General features: G+C 38.6%; 1 long non-coding RNA gene across 1 annotated transcript in view; it reads left to right on the forward strand.

The window, feature by feature from the left end:
• The first annotated feature begins 4,700 nt into the window (after positions 1-4,700).
• The window catches only part of LOC121712086, a 47,674-nt gene continuing 31,556 nt past the window's right edge, over positions 4,701-20,818 (forward strand). Inside the window, exon 1 of the long non-coding RNA XR_006032501.1 lies at positions 4,701-4,873. This is a non-coding gene — a long non-coding RNA (uncharacterized LOC121712086). The remainder of the gene's footprint in view (positions 4,874-20,818) is intronic.

Here is a 20,818-nt window from a genome sequence, read left to right on the forward strand (position 1 = left end):
AGCCAGGCATTCTATGGGCTGCCATAGACTCCAATGTCGGATGTATAATAATAATAGAAAAAGCTAGTAACTCAATGGGTGCAGTGTTTCCCCTACAGTGTATTTAACAGCGGCGCAGCGCCGCCGCTGGATTTTCAGCGCCGCTGCAACATAATATCACGAGATTCACTTAACACACTGTAAAAGCACAACGGCCAACGTCATCTCGAAATTGTTTTCTGAATGTCTTGAGTAAGTTAAGTGCATCAAATCCGCACTTAGCCTCTCATTATTCAGGACATATATGCGGCATGATGTGTCAGGTGATTGGTGATTACAAGCCCAAAGACAAGTCTGCAGCCCATATGGCTAGCCTACGTTCTGAACACGGTTACATTGTTTAGCTATCCGACTGATGGGGTCTTGCTCCGCCACAGTGTAGCCTATGGTGTCATCGTTCACTTGTAGGTTACACAATAAATAGCCTACTTATAGGCCTGGTGACAATAAAAAATGATATTAGTTATATTTCATCACAAAGCTGTTTGTATGCCGTGAATTCGCTTGTAGCCTATGCCATATGTTAAGCTTGAGCAATTCCTCTGATCCAAAGCCTGCTTTGACACATTGACACTAATGTGAAACATGCATCCTCCTCTCCTAGCCTACATCAAATAAAAGAAACCAATTCATGATTACCGAAATGAATTTAACATGGGGGGAAAAAAGTTTGTTGCGATTTAGCCTACTGTTGTGATGCGGTTCTTTCTGCTGATTGGATTTACGTCCGGTGTCGTCAACTCTGAGAACTCTTGCTCCAGTTGACAATTTTATCCAGAGAGCTGATTTCCCAAAGATGAGCCTCCATCAACATTCAACGACAAATTATTAAAACGTAAGTAATGCAATAGAGTAAACCAATGTGCTACAAGGTGTATGGTCTTAACGTTAATTGTAGCCTAGACTTGTAACGTTAGCGTAGGGCTACATGTAATGTTTGCATGGGAAAGCTAGGCGAACACAGTCTAGGCCTGTTTAAACTTTCTGATAGTTAAAGGAAATATGAGCATATGTTGGCATATACGTAGAGCCTAAATTCTGTCCACTTAGCTATAATAGGCTATCACAAACAGACCTTTTCTACGTTTGCGGCATTAGACATAGGAGCCTACATTCTCTTATCAGAAAGACATGTTCTCATAACTTCAGCGTTCTCTTGACGGTGAGACGAACGGTCGCACTTCAATCAAGTAGCCTAGGTCCTTTTCGAGTTAATTGTGAGTGAGTTGTATGGTAACTGTGGGAGTGATGTAGAAGAAAAGTGAGTATTTACTTTTTTATACGTGGGTTTGTTGTTTTGGGACTGAGAAATAGACTACAAGGAGAGCATCTGGCTACGTGCATGCGTGTCAGCATTAATGGCTCCCCAACAATTCAATTCAATTACCCAGTGGCGGTTTTAGGTACGGGCGAACCGGGCGGTCGCCCGGGGCGGCATCTTGTAGGGGGCGGCACAAGCGCTTAAAAAAAAAAAAAAAAAAAAGAATAATAATAATAAACGTCGCAAAACGATTTTCTATTATCCATCACTTGTGTGAGGAATTAGGGAATTGGCGCCCCTGTTGCTCAGAAGGTAGGCCTACTGCACTGCACTGTGCAGAGGAAGGGGCGAAGGGAGGGGTTTGCGGGGGGCAGTTCACCTCTGGGTCTCCTTAATGAAACGGGAAAGGGGGGATGAATGGGGATCCACTGTATAGTAGCCTACAACAGTCTATTAGTGGGCTAAAATCAGTCACACCTTGACTTTCTTCCAAACAATGCACATCTCATAATGTTATGAATGCAGACCTATGATTCCTGCACATTTAATTAACTGTGTGAAATGGCTAGTAAAAATAGGTGACAAAACGATTAAGAGGTCACCCAGGTGAATTGGTTTGGTCTTGACTGTGGTCGCGAGTGGATCATGGGAATTTGTGGATTGTTGTCGACTGTCGAGTGCCAAACACGATGGACAGAAAGCGGTCAAAGCCATCAGGTGCCCAGTTCCGAAAAAAAAGAAAAGTAGAAGAGGAGAGGGATCTCGCCCGGGGAGTAATTGAGTCTAGAACCGCCACTGCAATTACCAAAGAGCCTTAGAGATGTTCTTTGAAAAGCCCAGAAAAATTAAGTGCTCGCAGATTGGGTGTGGCCTTTGCCATTAAGACAAATTTAAATAAATTGTAAATAATCTTTTTCTGGGTTGTGCCATTTCATTTTTTTTCTATCATTTTTAACCAATAATGTAAAAGAAAGCTAAAAATGTCCACAAAAGAAACACGAAGGTATGATATAAAAAAATAAATAAAAAAAAAAGCGCAACAACCACCCCCCCCCCCCCCCCCCCCAAGTAATAGCACCGCTGCTGGAAAAATTTCTAGGGGAAACACTGGGGTGCCTTCGCAGCTTCGCTGCTAGGCCCCCAACAGTAAATGTGCTTTGCAAGTGCATAAATAATAGGCTACCAAACACCTGGCTCTCACTCAAGCACACAAGTGACCTTGCAGAACCATGGTAGTAGAACCACTCAGCTGTCTCCACGCAGGCTAATGCACTGGAAATCTGGTTGGATAGGCCACACAAAATGTTTTCCCGGGGCCACCCCCGGTGCGTTTTAAGCTAAGCTCCGAATGATTTTCAACTCTTGGTGACACCCTTGATCACAAGCATTACTAAATAAAAAAATCTTTTTTTTTTTTTTACTGTGTATTTAGCACACCTGGCCTGGACGGGCCTAGGCCCACATGTCAGTCTTGCCCGTCCAATTAGAGGGCTTTCCTTCGTTTACATTCACCATCTAAAAACGTGCAAGTCAGCACTCTGCTGAGAGCTCAAGAAGCAGTCAAATCATGAATTAGCCAGCAGCTCCTTTTAAAGTTTCTGCGTAACCTAGGCTATTGTTAGCTTTGATGAGATGCGTTCATATTCCACTTTTTTATGTCATAAACGTAGCATTAAACGTAGCATGCCTATGAAAAGGGTTGCAGTAAGATTGTCCAATGGTCAATCTGTTGCTCCAGTTTGTGTTTTTTGTGATGCGCAGAGGGTTACTGCAGTTTTGTGCAAGTTTCAAATATTGTTTTGCTCTGGTTGAAAATGTTTATATGTTTGTCAGCTGTGATCAAATGCATTCAATGGATTACACTTATATCATAAAAGTAACATACCTATTAATGTTTGTATGGTGTATCTAATCAGGCCCTGTCTGATCACGATTCCATTGTGAATTTGATATCGTTATTGATAGGCTATTGTTGTCATTAGCCAGGCTACTAGTTATGCTTATAAGGTAAACATTTAACCCACTATATTTATTTTTTAACGTATTTATTGTAGTCGCATTTGAACTCAAGACTGAGACTCAAAATAGGATTCTATAGGCCTAACCATCATAACTAGGGCTGTCAAAATAACTGATTAATTTTGATTAATTAATTTGAGAAAAAAAAGACTGTAAACTGGAGAGAGAAGAAAATGTGCTGCCTACTGTAGATCATTGATTGGAACATTTACTTTTAAAAAACGGCCTGATGGTGTTGATAAAAAATAAAGTGTTGATTAAAATAAAGTCCTCTGCAATATCTGCAGCAAGGAATTTGCAAATCACCGGAGTTCGTCAAGTCGCACATCAATGCAAAGAAATACTGATGACATTGAGGGGAGTGTTCATTTATTTTCATTGTGTCCCCTAGGTTATATTTGTGGCCTGAAATGCCTTGTATGTGAAAAAAAAACTTCTTCCTGAAGCACTTTTGCTTAACTGATAACAAGTGGTCAATGGATGCAAGTTGCATGAATGCAAACTTGTGTAGCCTAAACCAGACATACCTAGGCCTAGCCAAATTTATCCTGGCTGTAGATAAAGCAGGATATGAATTTCCCAATATTATGCCAGATTAGTGCTTTACTGAGGTTTAATATCAATTGAAATCACGTTGATCTTTAGTTTGGTTGTAATTTCAACATTGTTTCAATATTCATTTTAGTGGAAATACCATTGAAATCCTGTTGATCTGTAGAATTAGAATAATGTGTAGAATTAGAATAATGTGTAGAATTTCAACGTTGCTTCAATATTAATGATGGGTGCAAAAGTGATCTAGAATCAATGTTGCAGTGCGACGTTGATTCAATGATTTTAACGTTGACAAAGTAATGTTGATTTTAACATAGATTCAATGACTAATTGTTATCTGGGTGCAGAATGAGCATCAACACCAACTGAAAGCCCCTTTTTGCAGGTAGTCTTTTGCATTGCATACAATTAGGCTTTCTCTGAACTACATTTTCCAAAGGCCAGTTTTCATGCTTGTGTCACAACTTCAGAACGGCTTGACACACATGTATGCTTCAAATTTGTATGAACTCAATGATGAAGTTAAATGTCAAGGTCAAATCCACCTTGAGTGTGATATCTCAAGAATGCCTGACACACAAGGTTTTTTGGTACAAGGGTTTCTAGGAACTCAAAGATTAAGTGATTCGATGTTTTTTTTTTCTTCAGGAATCTCCTTATCAACATTAACCCAGCAGCTTTCCATCCACTATTGTAATTCCTCTGGCATTACATTTCTAATTAGATTTAATAGAATTTCTGGGAAATACCTTTTTACACCTGTAGGCGTTTCGTTATTAGGCGTATGACCCTGCTTGCGTGCTATACCTATGGCACTCACACATGCACGCAGTGCACCAAACGTCTTTTTTGAACGTTCTATTTTAACTGTCATCTGATAACGTGGATGAAAGGAATAAGGCTTTCTTAAATAAAATAAAAAAATGACGACCCCAAGAGCCTTAATAATAATCATTTTTCTAGCAGCATCTGCTGTACATTTGCAGGCCTCTGAAAATGGTAAGTTGTTATTTTTTTTATTATTATTAAAGTTGCTAAGTTAGCTATCTTAAACGTACCAATTACAAACCATTTCGTTCGAAAATGCTAAAACAACGATGTTTTTTAATACTTCAAAATAACATTTGATAAATGAACCTTACATTTTTCAGAAGCCATAACGTTAGGTGTGTAGATTTGAACAAATTCTAGTTTGGTTGGTGGGTAACGTTTCCATGTTACTTATCTATACAATACATGACCCAGTGTCCTTGTAACATGCAGTCAATCTAGCACAGCTAGCTTCTAGCTGCTAGCAGTAATGATAATATTAATATCAGCGAATCACACTCGCCTCCCGTCTACGTTAAGTTTGTCACCCAACAAAGCTAGCAGCTAGCAGATTGAATTTTTATACACCTGTCTCCATGTCATACTGGAGTCTTTTTGAGGAGTCTAAATTAAATCTGATCCGTGGCTCTCCAAAATATGTCTAACGTTACTCTCTTGGGATGTGAGGGGTTGGGATTACAGACAGCCGAATGTCAGTCACCAGTGACTGCTAGTACTAGTCCATGAGCCACAGGCCCAAAAAGGGGCGTGTCACTACCACTTGGGGGGGCAAATTCTCACTATATTTTTCTGAAAGCTACATATCTCTGGAGTATAAAATGGTATGATAGCAAGTTGGATCTTGTAGCTTTGTGGCTGTACAGGCCTTCAAAATTGACCTCTGATTTGAAAAAAGGAAATTCCGCCTATTGTCTTTTTTTTGTTAAACCACTCATAAGAGCCCAGCAAATAATTCAAACCTCATTATTACTGATGCATATGTGGTGTTTGATGTTGGCATACATATTTTGAATCATTATGTGATTTTGCCCTTCATTTTGGTTGATAAAATTCAAGATTTATGTGTAATAATGAGCAAATCTACGTTTTCAGAGACACAACGTGTTGCAGCACTAATTGAAATGCCCACTACCTCATTAATCAGTGTATTTATACCTTCCTACCTCCCAGCAGAGACTTGAAATACAAATGATTACATAGGTCTGCATTGCTATGCTATTTACTATTTGTAAATGTACTATTCGGAAACACCCCAAAATTCAGTAAATTAGTATTTTATTGAAACTACCCATAAGAGATATTCCAAGAGATCAAAACATCATGATTACCAATCACACATTACCTTTACATTCAAGGAATACCATATGAAAATTGTTCACATCACCACATGTACCCAGCTTAACATAAATGTTATAATTTTATAATGTCCAGGGCACATGAAATACATACAGTAATTTCCTGTGTATTAGCCGTATTGTGTATAAGCCACAGGACAGTGTTTTATGCAAGTTAAAAGAAACAAAACCATATACCATATTAACTGCCCCCGTGTATTAACCTCATAGCTGAAGAAATTTTGCAAAATCATTGTATAAGCTGCAGCTAATAGTTGGGAAATTATGTTAATTGCATCACAGGGGTTAAAATGATCTACATTATACATTTCAGTTATACTTTTGACTAGTAAGAATGTGGGAATGAGATGTAGATGAACTGGTTGGTGAAAATATTCATACTTTACACATTGTTATCATTATGTACAATTATTATTATTATTATTATTATTATTATCATACTTAAAATTGTCTTTCATCTGATGTTAAAATAATTTCCATTGAAAAGAAATAATAACTATTTTCCAAGACTTGATCTAAAAGTACATACATTTACAACAGTTTTAAAAATTCTACACAGTTAGATCTGATGAGACAGAAACTGAAATTGGATCAATCCATTTTCAGAGGAACATGAGTTCATTTGCATATCTACAGCAGGCAAAGCAACACGAGGTTAGGGATGATCTGATTCAGGCTCATACTACAGGCAAAGATCATGACATAGAGGCTGTTGTCAGATACACCTAAGCACAAATTCCATGATACATTGACAAAGCAAAAATTAAATACATTTACGAACATTAGTCAAAAAAGAAAACACAGGCACATGGCAAGACCATCATGTTAAAGACTGGACATGAGAGAAGTCTTTTGTCACCCTTTGGACCTTAACCATGGTCATTGGCGACACCTGAGGGGACCCCAAGGAAAACCTCTAAAGCAGCACTTGCAAAGCATTTGCAGAAACTTGCATCACTATCAGATAATCTTCCAGATGAATATAATACAGCAACAATCATTGATGGAATGTCTCTGGTCCAGAAGGTCAATATCAATGTCTCAACTTATGCAGCATGATCCGTAAAGAGGCAAAGCAGAGGCAGATCATTTTTTAGATTAAATTAGATTTAATTTAGATTAGGGCTCAGCACACATCCGTGTGGTACACTGGTGTTTGATGGTTGAGGAGGTGAGGTCTCAGGTGAGACTGAGGTCTGTTGGTTAGGAAGTCCAGAATCCATAAGTTTGTTTTTTTCTTTTATCACATACACATATATTGGTAGATGTTTTTTCTTTACCTTGACATGTTTCGACGTATACTTCCGTCTTCATCAAAAGGTCACACGGTGGAGTAGTGTGACGCGTTTTTATCAGCTGATGTTGTTACGGAGGTGTGATCCACCTGTCAGTTTTTTGACAGGTGGACCACACCTCCTGCATGCCAGTCATTAAGCAGGAGAACAACCGATACCACCGCTGGATAAAGGAGGCGATTGAAATAAGAAAGCGGAGCCCAAAGACGATGAACAGAGATGAGGGAGCATATATGCTCTCCCATACCTGGAGTGCCGTCCTGGGGGCGGCTGACTGACAGCAGGAGGTGTGGTCCACCTGTCAAAAAACTGACAGGTGGATCAAACCTCCGTAACAACATCAGCTGATAAAAACAAGTCACACTACTCCACCGTGTGACCTTCTGATGAAGATGGAAGTATACGTCGGAACATGTCAAGGTAAAAAAAAAAAAACATATACCAATATATGTGTATGTGATAAAAGAAAAACCAAACTTATTTATCTCAAGTGTAGACAATGAATGCAATACAAGTAGTCCAGAATCCAGTTACAGAGGGAGGTATTGATGCCCAGTTCACTGAGTTTGGTGATCAGTTTGGAGGGGATGATGGTGTTGAAAGCTGAGCTGAAGTCAATGAACAGCATTCTTACATAGGTGTTGCTATTGTCAAGGTGGGACAGGGCAGAGTGAAGTGCCATAGAGATGGCATCCTCTGTGCTCCTGTTCTGACGATGAATTCAATGAATAGATTAAAGATCCTTTGTACTCGTTTCAGCTACAATTTTAAAAACATTTGTACTGCAGACCTATGTATGTCATCATTTAACATTAATTTCAACTCGCAATTGAAAGTAAGGAAGGTAGAATAGTAATGATCAATAAGGTCTGCATTCAGGTATCATCATAACATGTTGATCTGAAAACTCAAATTAGCTTTTTTTTGCACATAAATCTTGAATTTTATCAACCAAAATGAAGAGCAAAATCACATAAAGAGTCAAAATATGTATGCCAACATCAAACACCACATATGCATCAGTAATAATAAGATTTGGATTATTTTCTGGGCTCTTATGAGTGTTTTAACAAAAAAAGCCAATAGGCGGAATTTCCTTTTTTTTTTCAAATCAGAGGTCAACTTTGAAGGCCTGTACAGCCACAAAGCTACAAGATTCAACTTGCTATCATACCATTTTATACTCCAGAGATATGTAAATTTCAGAAAAATATAGTGAGAATTCCCCCCCCCCCAAGTGGTAGTGACGACCCCCTGTGGCTCATGGACTAGTACCAGTCATAGACAGTAAAAGAAATGGACGAACAGACTCCGTCGTTCTCAATGGGAGGGCACCATAGACAGTAAAAGAAATGGACGAACAGACTCCGTCGTTTTCAATGGGAGGGCACCGCGTCAAATTGAACGATTTTTCAGTTGGTCCCCCCAGTACTGCGCAGACTCACACTTAACTTCGTGACGTTAATCATCGAACTGAATCTTGTAACTCATATGATAGATAGCCTACAGAAAGTCTATCTTTCCTCTTCCCTTTAGTGAGGCATTGAACAGTTCAATGGCCCTAGGAACAAATGACTTCCTCAGCCTTTCAGTTGTGCATGGCAGTGAGCGAAGTCTCCAGCTGATCAAGCTCTTTTGGTTTTTGATAGTGCTGTAGAGCGGACATTCATTGTCTAAGATGTTGATCAGTTTGTTTAGGGTTCTTTTGTCAGATGCACTCCAGTTCAGCTCCCACTACAGAGCCAGCCTTCCTTACCGGCCTGTCAAGTAGGGGTGGGCGATATGGACAAAAAATAATATCTCGATATTTTTTGTGATTTTGACGATAACGATAATTAGTCGATATATTTAAAAAATAGTTTTTGTTAAAGTCTGAGTTACTTTACAGCTTATTATTTATGAATAGCATCATTACAATAATAACCAATAACCTAACCTGTGACATTTTAACCAAATCAACCAATGCATTGTCACTCTGACACATTTCCAATTCTGCCCCTACTTGTGTGTGTGGCAATGACATGGTCTCAGCTACATTAGAGGAGATGAATAGGCCTAACAGTTTCCCAGGAGAAACTCTGAAGCTGAAGTTCCTTTCAAACCTTTACATAGATTCACTGTAAAACTAAGCAGATCAACAGAGTACATCTCAGTTATTTCCATCTATGTTTTGTTTAAGAGCAATCATGTAGGCTAGCATTCCAAGTTACAGAATAGAAACTAATGCGTTAGCTTATGGCTAATGTACATGAGAAATCCCATAGAGATGCTAACGGTTAGCATAATCGGTAAATGTAGATATTTAGAGCGAACTTCAGTCCATTTACAAAAGAGTTACATGAGAATAGTTCTTTGTTTACAACTGACTCAAAGGCTAATGTTTTCTCTCCATATAATACCGTGTAGGAAAAAAAACGTGACTGTCTCATCAATGCTACTTGAACAGAAGTAGCCGCATAAAATCCCAAGTAGGCTACTCTCACTGCACAAAATAAATATTAGGCATGCGTGGGACAACATTTTAGGTTGTGACCCACTAGTGATCACGCGACACTTGCTCTGCTGCAGCCAGGGGCTTCTCCCACATACATCCTGGGTATGAGTCTTCAATGCGTGATTTCGAGTGTTTTTCCCCAAGTAATTTAAATACTCGATAATGTCAATTTGCACATCGTTAAAACAACAATCACGATATTATCGCAGACGATATATATCGCCCACCCCTACTGTCAAGTCGCCCAGCATCCTTCATCTTTGTGCTTCCTCCCCAGCATACGACTGCATAGAAGAGGGCGCTGGTCACAACAGACTGATAGAACATCCTGAGGAGCTTGCTCAAAAGTTTTGTGGCCATTCCATGTTCGTCAAATACGTAGTGCTGGGCGGTATACCGGTTCACACCGTATACCGGTGTATATTTTCGTTATGATATGAATTTTTAATATACCGCCATACCGGTGTATTTGATTACACAACATTTGGAACGCTGCGCCGCGCGACAGTGTTACAGACGGGACTTTTTTCACACGCACGCATGGTGCCACTGTGAGGGTAAACACAAAACACCTTCAGTTTTTCCCCTGAAGTATGACCCTTAAGACTTAATTTCTCCTTAGGTAAGGGGTTTATTTAAGGGTGTTGCACAGAATAATACCTTAAATTGTTTCTTTAGTTAAGGAAAAACGTTAAAGGATACTGCATTGAAAAGGATTTAGCCTACCGTCACGAAAATTCTATTGAGATTGTTCAACAGCTGTAACTAGCTGGCTAGTAGTAGGTGATGTCTTATCATTCATCTCACCTTAAGAATATTCGCTGAAATTATCCAGGTAGCAAGTAAAGCATGTTATAGACATGCACTAAGCAATACTAGCTGGCTAGTTAGAAATGATCCTGACTGTCATCAGTGCACCAAAACGAACTTTTTTGTTAATGTTTTGCCTAGCGAACCGAACCGAAGCTCATGGCAGGCTAACAAGACATCCACATCCACATGAAGTTAACGTTAGCCTACCACTAACGTCATGTAAACCACACAATAACAATACATTTCTGATAGGCCTATTTGACAGAGTAAGCATATTAACAGAGAGGTTTTATTTTAAATTGTATCATTTTCAGATCTGTTTTCTGATTAGATTCTTCATTAGAATCATGAGTGGCTCTTTGTAAACAGCATAATTTTCTGGGGCCATGCAAAACTGCATTACCACTAGTGTGGAGTTATTCTACATCATGACAGTAAAATAGACCATCCTTAGTCAATGTACTGCAGCAATTCCTCTTTCAACCTGTAGAAAATGCTGTGAACATCTGATTATGCATGAAAAAAAAATACCGTCATATACCATGAAACCGTAAGAATTTTGAAAAATACCGTGATATACATTTTTGGTCATACCGCCCAGCACTACAAATACGGTTCTTGCATGATGTTCAAGGACTGAAAAACAATTGCTTTAGCTCACAGGCCTTTTCTCCTCAGAGGCTACAGCCATATAATAGCGCTGAAAATGTTGTAGCATGCATGACTGAGCAGGACTGTGCATTACCTTTTTTTGTCAGATTATGGAGAGATTTCAGGTGTGCAATAACTTTAAAAGGAGTTTTCATATGTTAGGGTGGTGTGGGCGATTACTATTGAAATGTTAAAACCGAATTGTCCACTGAAATCAGAACTTAAACAACCCCTGAATTCATAATGGTGGGTGGGTATAAATTGGGTACAAATTGTAACCCAAATTATTAATTGCACAAAAAGATGATAGTTTTTTTTTTTTGTAAAAAAATACATTAGATTCCCCATGAAAATTTTGAATAGAACAAACTGAACAAAAATGTTGGTAGTGTTGCATAGGTTATTGATATTAAATTAAGTAAAAATCACATAGGCCTATTATTTAGGAGGACTACCCTCGCAAAAAAGGGGTGAGGGCATGTTTGTTTTAAATGAGTAGCCCTCCATATGATTTCGGGTCTTCAGGTAGCCCTCATTCCCAAAAAGGTTGGAGACCCCTGCGTTAGAGACTCCGCCATAAGACATCTAGCCAGAGAATAGGCTTGTTCAACTTGATGCAGATCTGACTTCATGTGATGCATGCTGGGTTGAACACAATGCATACTGGGATGGACGCAATGCTTACTGGTTAGATATCCTGTCCAATATGACATCCTGTCCGATGTGACATGGTGACATGGTTGGGAGGGATCTACCATCATGTCACATGACCTTAAATTTATCACGGGAGTCTTACCTAGCGTTCATGGGCTTCGGAAAGACCTTTTTCCCAGTGAACTACTTTGACTCCGAACTTCGTTATTTGAATATAATTCGATTATTTTAAAAATTAAAGATATTCAAACGAATTTTAGGGATCTCTTAATATTCGAACCTGTAGCCTATGGAGATAATTTCTATAAATGTATTTGGTTGTAAATGTTGTTTTCAATTCAGATTCCAAGGTTCTTTTCATGCCTGGTGAAGTAAAATCGCGAGCTCATTAGCAAGGCTATTATTGTAGTAGGTGTATAGTAGGTGACGTTAGCATCCTGGCTGGTTCGCGCTTAGTGAGCTCACACATAGACATAATAGACGCTTTTATTTTAAACTTAACCTTCCTCTGATTTTAATCACCTCAGTTCAATCATGAAAAACACTCAAATAAATAAATGTGCAGATAAGTCTGAATGAAAAGCAGCACTGGTTGAAGCCTGGAAATATTGTCAACAAAGTAACGTTAGCTTAATTTGCTAATTTATCATAGTCTGGTTAGACTGTTCAGTTTCCCTATGTGCGTTAAGTTTCAAATGAATACTTTTTCTCCTTGGGACAGGCCCGTTTGAGTCTTGGAAAATACTTTTCCATTTGCATCGGGATTGAGGTGATTAGAATTTAGCAGTCAATTCTAATGCAACAGTTTTGGAACAAATTCGTGCAGCGTGCTAATGATGCTAACCGGATTTAATAGCAATTTAGTCTGTCGTCTTGCACGATTGTGAATGTTTGGATTACATGTGCATGCTGAGGAGGGATGTGCCTGTTGAGAGGGAGAGAGAGAGAGTGCCTGGGGGCAAGGAGAGTCTGTGTTGAGGTAGGCCTACTTCTATCGCCTACTCTGGTAGAGTTTGACATACTACAATGCAAGATATATTTAGCCTATTTATTTATGGACAATGTAAGGCAGGAGGTGTGTGTTGCTTTTAATTATGAATGTTCTATCGAACATATTTTTTATTGATATTGATTACATGTCTATTGCGATATCGCTATCGTTTTATCGCCCAGCCCTATGCTCAATAATAACAATTTTAACACACGCATAAATATTCAGCCTTTCGTGCACGTAGTCTATTGACATTGACTGATACACTGCCCTCTGGTGGACAGAACATATAGAACTTAAGTTTGATACCAATATCGGTCTTACTGAAGACATTTAATGGTTAAAATATTATTAATACATATTCGAATATATTCAAATTTTAATATTAATAAACAAATGAACTTCGAATATGATTTTTGGGCAAAAGTCAAAGCCCTATTGAAAACATCATCATTCCGCATCATTCACGTCATGTAATGTGTGAGTCAGAGGTCGGAAACTGGGGCTAGATTTTGCTAACAGAGTTGCCCAGTTAGGGGCTCGTCCTCATTTTTGTCGTCACGTTGTAGTTCGTTTGTAGTCCATGTGGCCTTTCATGTCCAACAGTTTTAATAACTTATGTTATTAAATGTCCATCAGTTTTTAACTTGGGAATTTGCTGTTTTTGTTACTTGAAAGCTGCATATCTTTCTTTTACAAGCGTCGTACACTATATTTTAAGCAAATACAGTTGTTTATTTAGGATTAGTGAGTGTATGTTTTAACCTTTGTTGTGGCATCCGTGTTTGTCACACATTCCGAATGCAAGGCACATGAACACTAACCTGACTCTCGCCAGATGAATTTCGTTCCGCTTAGCTCCGTCTAGCTTCACTCACATCCATCTGGGACCTCTTCCATTGAGAGTGATTTCTGCAACCGATTTTATGGTACAGCCAATCAGGACGCAGGGCGGGAGTTTCATAGATGTGACATAGCGTAGAAGCGACTGTGAGACTGTTATCAGCGTCACGGGTTGGCTTCGATGTGAGTGGTTGAAGTAGCACGTCAATAGATGACGGACAAGTGGCTTATTCAATCATATGCAAGCATTTTTTGATGTGTGTCTCATGCAGCTTCCTTATGTTGGAATATGCGAAAATGAATCGAAATCGAAGGGATACCTTATGTGATTTCTGCAACAATGGTACAGGCTAGCCTACTGAAAACGTTTGGATATTCTGTTATTTTCTGCTGTTTGTTAACCCTTTCGTGCCCGTGCCGAACATTCCATTTTTGGTGCTGGATGACCTCCTTACACAAAAAACCTTATTTCTTGAGTATAATACATACCATCAATGGGATATACATACCATTGTAATCAGAAGGGTCAGTTCTATCAAATGATGTAAAATACATATGGTAATGTTGATATAGTAATGAACAGTCTTTGAAAATCCTCTTCAAACGTATACCGAAATTCGTTAAAATTGAATTTCATTCGCATAAAAATGAATTTTCATCATATTTCTATACGAGATAGAGAAAAATATAGAGTGTATGACATGTTCAGCAAGTTGTAGGCTATTTAACAAAAAATACTGAATTGGAATATCATTAACCTTTCAAAAGTTATGATAAATTAAGTGATAAGTGTAAAAAAATGCAGGAAACGGGATTTAGAATGTTGACAGAATTCACATTCTCTTTCTCACCAAAAACATAAAAGTATGCATAAAAACTAATAATGAAGTCAGACACAATGGTTTAGATTTATTTGGTCCATAAGAATAAACCATTTATTTGTATATAAGCAAATGCTACAGTCAACAATAATGATATATAAAAGAAAAACATGTACCTTACCAGTAATACAGGAAGTAAGTATACTGTATATTTATTGAAGATCAATTCTGAAGAGACATAGAATACATTTGATTCAACAGATACAACTTCCTTATATAAATTAGTGTAATATGAAAATGATATACATCTATAAAATGTATTATTTATGAAAAGCTAGGAATACAATCAACTTCAACATCACTCAAAAATCAATGTGTCTCAACATTTGAAAGTGGATTACATAGAACAAGCCTGTTGAGAATAAACACATATAAACACAAACTCACACACACACACACACACACACACAGAGGAGGATAGGGAAAGGTGGGGTGGGGAACCTGAAGGTTAAACACAGAGGACCTATGACTCATAACGAAACGCATCCCCTTCTGTAGAATGCCAAATCTGACAGCAATTTTGTTTACCAAAAAAGCAGTCACCTACCGCTAAACTCCAGGCCATACAAGCTACTTTAGTGTTATTATGTATTGTTTTTATAACAAAGCCAACAATTTTTCTTTGGCTCCTGCTGTACAGGAATATGTACTTGATGAAAAGACGACAGAGTAGTAGTTGGAGCAGCTGAAGGCGAAGCTGAAATTTTGACGGAAATGCCTGCCAGCTGTTGTGATAGATTTTCGCCAAAGTCTTTCTGGCTGTAGCTACCAAACCTAGGTTCAACACCAGATTCTGCATTGCCAAACTTGAAATAATAAGAAACTACTGAAACAGCAATGTCAATGGAGAAAAAGTGTACACAATATGTATTTCTCATTTGGTCAACGCTCCCTGATCCCTTCAGAGACTTGGTTCCCCAGTAGCAATGGATATTAGGGAGGGAAGTGAAGTCCCATGTCAATGATCAATCCCAGAAAACTGTGAAACTCTTCTGGGGTCTCTTCGTCCCATGCCCCTGCACTGTGTGTTTGCATACGACGGCCTACTAAGCACAACCTCCCACCCGTTCCGGTGGGTAAAACCACATATGCCTGGGACAACAACATAAAAATCAACATAACAAGTCTATTTCACAGTGTTTTAGTGGCAGTCTACACCACCCTACGCACGCCACCTAAATCTATACCTTCTTCCTCCATCCTCACATGGTCTTCAACATCGTGAGCGCAAGCTCATCAGCAGTCAGCCACCTCTTCAGGCCTGCAAGGAGGTCTGTGTAGGTCTTGTCATCCTCCATCTGAAACAACAGTAAAATCATACAAATGTAATACATTTATTAATTTAAAAAATAAAATCACAAAACTACAGATGTGTGCGTGTGTGCACATACATACACAAGAAGAGGTAGCCTAAACTATTGAAGCATTTTGAGTAACTCAAAAATATTTAGAAGTATGAAAAGTCATTTTATTACACATGGGTTTAGCTACCCTAAATCTGATTGCCTGGCTGGCATTAAGATAAAGACAGATTACATTTCACCTAGTAACTAACTGCTTAAATGCAATAATGACATTTCTGACATAATATGTGATTTCACATCATGTTTTCTATAAAACTACATATTGAGAAGAGTAGAATATCAAGTCATGCCATCTTAGAAAATGTTGAGACAAGCACGTCTGATGTTTGTCATTTAGAAGCAAGGTAAAACAGTTCACTACAAACTGCCTAGCGAGGTAACAACCCGATGAGAGGCAATACGTCAATTAGCACTACATTTCTGACAGAATCCGTGATTTCACATGTTGTTTTCTACAACTACATATTGAGAGGAGTAAAAATATCGCTCAACTTATTTCATGTAAGAGAACGCAACTTAGAAACGCGGCGCCCATTGATTTATTCAGCTTTGGTATGCTATACTGACTTGCCAATATAATGCTTACCTAACAAGCAAATTAATACTAGAAAACAAACTTACTTACAGGTTATATACTAACAGGTTTTTAAATGAAATTGTCAAATGAAAATAACTGATATCAAAAGCAAACGAGAATACTGGAAGCAGTTCAGAGTAATGCAGCTAGCTAAAGTTACATGACGATGCACTTAGCCCCCGCTATGCCATAATGTTGACGCTGATGAGAAAGCATATTACTGTCAAATAACATGATTTTATGACTACAAATTAAGATTAACCATAACTAGAAACGATGTAAAATATATATTACCTCAGTTTATCCAGCTGTGTGGTTTCCAGTCGAGGTAAACTCCAACGAAGTGCAGGTGGCATCTGGCGGTCCATGTTAAAATGTATGACTGAAGTGAAAAGTTTTTTTCACGACTCATCTTCAAGTATCCAAAACATTTCGCGCCATAAACCCCTTAACCAATCATATCAAATTGAAGCTTATGTTGTCAGCATTACGGGGAAGATTTCAGAAATAAAATCAGTCATTGGACAGCTGAGATATTAGATGATTGGTCATCGTTAAAATTTTAACGAAATTAGAACGGTCGGGCTTGTAAGGGTTAAATAGATAGACATAGGAAAAAACACTTGATATGGAATTTATGTGCTACAATGCAGCCCTGTTAACTGTATGACAACAGTGGTTTATTTAAACTACATCATAAAAATTTATTTCGTCAGCCATCATGCTCATTTTAATAAGTAAGAATTATGCTATATTTATTGCAAACACAATTCCGCGATCAATTACCTACTAGTTAGTTTACCCACCTGATTTTACCACTACATTCCTGGTCTTGAAATATTCACAGGAATCCATAGGAATTAAATAATCATGTTGTTTTATCCAATATTAGTTGTACAGATGTATAGTCCATCTTATACACACTCATGAAGCCAACAAAGAAAATGCAAAAATAGAGACTTTGGTGTAATTATTCCATTTTGTGTAGTCATTCTATAACAGAACCTGACACAATCCAAATAGTCTACAAGAAACCTTAGAAATGCATACTTTTATTGTCAGTATGAAAAAAGTCCTATGGTGAGTTTCCATAGGGCATTACAAAACGCATGAGCATACCTTGGCAAATAATAATCTAAAGTAAATTACTTATTTTTCATTCTACATTGATCTACTTTTGCACACAGCTTCGCAAGACCTGGTGCTAGGGCTCAGTTGTGTTTCTAAAATCATATCAAGTGACCTAAAGGGCTGAAATGTGGTCAATTCAAGATGCTTGTTATCCGGCAGAAAGAAAAAACAATATTATAGGATCTGTAACTCTAGTGCCAGTGCTTCCTAAGAAACTAGGATCTTAGCTTTCTAAAGATGTGGGCTAGAAATGGCCCAACAGGTTATGGGAAGATTTGATTTAAAAAGAGAGACTGGGACTCTTGCACTCTGGTACCATTTGTGTGGTCCAGGTACCGTTGCATAAAACATTGTTGTCATTCACAAGACTACTTTCACTTTTATACTTTTAAGTAAATGTCCAAGCCTGTACTTTGTTACTTTTACTTAAGTAAAGAAGTTAAATCAGTACTTCTACTTTTACCAGAGTATTTTTTAACACAAGTATTTGTACTTCTACTTGAGTATTGGAAGTGAATACTTTTGCCATCTCTGACCCCAACCCATATTTCCACACACCCATAGCCGATGCCTATGGCATCAGTCAACCCCAACCCCTTTTATTCCCTCCCCCCCATATCACACTGGATTATGATAAATGGGGAGACCAGCCTACTTCAGCTACATTTTGCTTGTCGAAGCCAGACACCTTTTAACTTTCACCAGCTTGTCCATATCGGGGGACAGTTTCTGGGCAGTACATAACATCATTCAGATGTCCGTGCGTCAGGCTATTGCGCACTTTCGATTTATTAATATTCATCACGGAAAAGGCCTGCTCATATGTTGTCCCAAACATACATCTACACAAGTATTTTACCTGCAAAGGCCGTGAGCATTGGGTACTGTGGTGGCAAGGATTGATCAAATGATTCGATTGCAACAGATATGTATTAGGCTAATCCTTCAACGGTGCACAACACTGCAGTTTTATCAGTTCCATTTGGATCGCCTCTGGGACCTCGGAAGCGCCAATCGTGAATGGAGAGCCAAAAAGTGCAAAGTCCTTCTCCAGTTCAGTAAAAACCGTGAATCGATTGTCAAACTCATGCCTGAGTCCGGAAAGCAAGAGTTTGCGTAGCCTACTTGTCCATGCTCTGATGATTAACAGGCTGAGATTTTAGACTGGGGAAGTGGGCTGCATTGAGCTTGGAGAGCTGCGTCTTTCCATAACGCCAGTTTACTTTGAAAAGCACAAACACTATCATAATAGCCTACTCTGACGAGTTTGATAACATCTCGATTCGTTTGTGTCTCATGACGTCACTGTAGCTTTGCGCCGCCATCTTTACGACCGATTCGGGCAGCTCAGCCGCTCAGTGGTCACAACAGCTGACCGTCTGACAGCTAACAGCTGATAACCCACAAACTGCTCCCATAAAGTCACAATCGCCTCGTTTCCCTTCCCTTCATGTTCTTTCAATGAGTATAAACCATGGAGTGTATAAAATACGTATAAACACATCTTACATTAAAGGACATTATCCAGATTAATGGCAGCTAGCTATGAGCTAAATGACACTAAAATGAGTGGTAGCTTGCTAGCTGTTAGCCACTTAGCTAACAACTCGCTACTACATGTACCTAGTCAGAGTAAACTACAACCATAATCATACATTTGAATTGTTTTTACATAAGCTTAATAATTACATTTCCCATGATTAAATATAAATCCTTGGTGGCCAGGTGCCGCACTTTCACGTTTTTGACCCATCCAGCCACAGCATATAGATAGGCATCAGTAGGGGAGAGCCGGGACAGTTGAAACACTTTTTTAATTAAAATAAGTTAAGACATTTATTTATAATAACATGTATTTATTTACGATACATGATGCATTCAAAAATAATTGATGTCTTTAAAGGTTTGATTTTTCCTAATTTTTAAAAAAACTTAAGGCATTAAGATTTCCAAAAGATGATTTTTATTCCTCCTTTTAGTCAATTTTAGCATGGGTGTCTCAACTTTTGCACAGCACTGTATAAACTATATAGACTTCTCTTTCATGTCATTACACTGTATTGGTGCTGTGCAGGTCGAATTCAGTGCCTGTCACTTTAAGGCCGTGACGGCCCGTGAGGCTTGCTTGATTCTCACGGTTTTAAGCTAGCTTAGCGTTGTTGTGCATCGTGCATAAGGATATGTGGATGAAATTGAATTATGTTTTCCATGTCATTTGGTAAAATAAATGATGAGATTTTGGTGAGCTCTACAGGAAATACAAACCATCTCCAGATCCTAAATGGTTGCGTATCCTATTACTCAAATTCAATTAGAACCACCCATAGGCTAGACCTTAGTTTCACAGCCTAGGTATGTTAGCAACATAGGGCTTGAAAGCATTGACTGTATAACAAACAAAAACGAAACAATGCCTGGAATTTATCTAGGAATAGGCTACTGAAGGTAGGGGCAAGCTACCTCGCTGGCTTGTTTAATTTGGTTCCTTGGTTAACATAATGTAGGCTACGTTTTTTTGCACAAAATTGCGTCTCCTAATAAACTTAAACATAAACACAAACAAACGTGATCTCCTGTGGAATCCCTGGGGGTATTCCATCAACCTCGCTAAAGGCCAAACCTGGCTTATTTCGATAAGTCTTGCTAATTTTAGTGAGAATTCCGTTCCATTAATGAGGTTAACGTGAATCCCAGCTTGGTAACTATGGGAATTTATGCCACAGAACTAACCTGGGGCCTGTACTATGAAGGGAGCTTAACCTACCCAGATGTAACCCAGGGTTACTTTGTTAAACCAGGGTTGACAAAACCTGGTTATCTTAAGTGGTGTTAATCGGTACTACGACGCTGATTATGAAGTTGATTTGTTGAGCCAGGGTTAACCTAATTGGAGTTTGTGCGCATTCACATAAAAGGGGCGGGTTGCAGCGCAAGTCACCACTTTCAATGATGACGCGATCACCTTATTTTACGGATGAATTATTATGACAAGTTATGAGGAATTAAAACCCACTCTATGACAAAAATCAAATACGTCGGCAGTGAACAAAGCAAGGCTGTTGGC

This window comes from Alosa sapidissima, chromosome 6, assembly GCF_018492685.1.
Source record: "Alosa sapidissima isolate fAloSap1 chromosome 6, fAloSap1.pri, whole genome shotgun sequence".
In the NCBI taxonomy this organism is placed as follows: Eukaryota; Metazoa; Chordata; class Actinopteri; order Clupeiformes; family Clupeidae; genus Alosa; species Alosa sapidissima.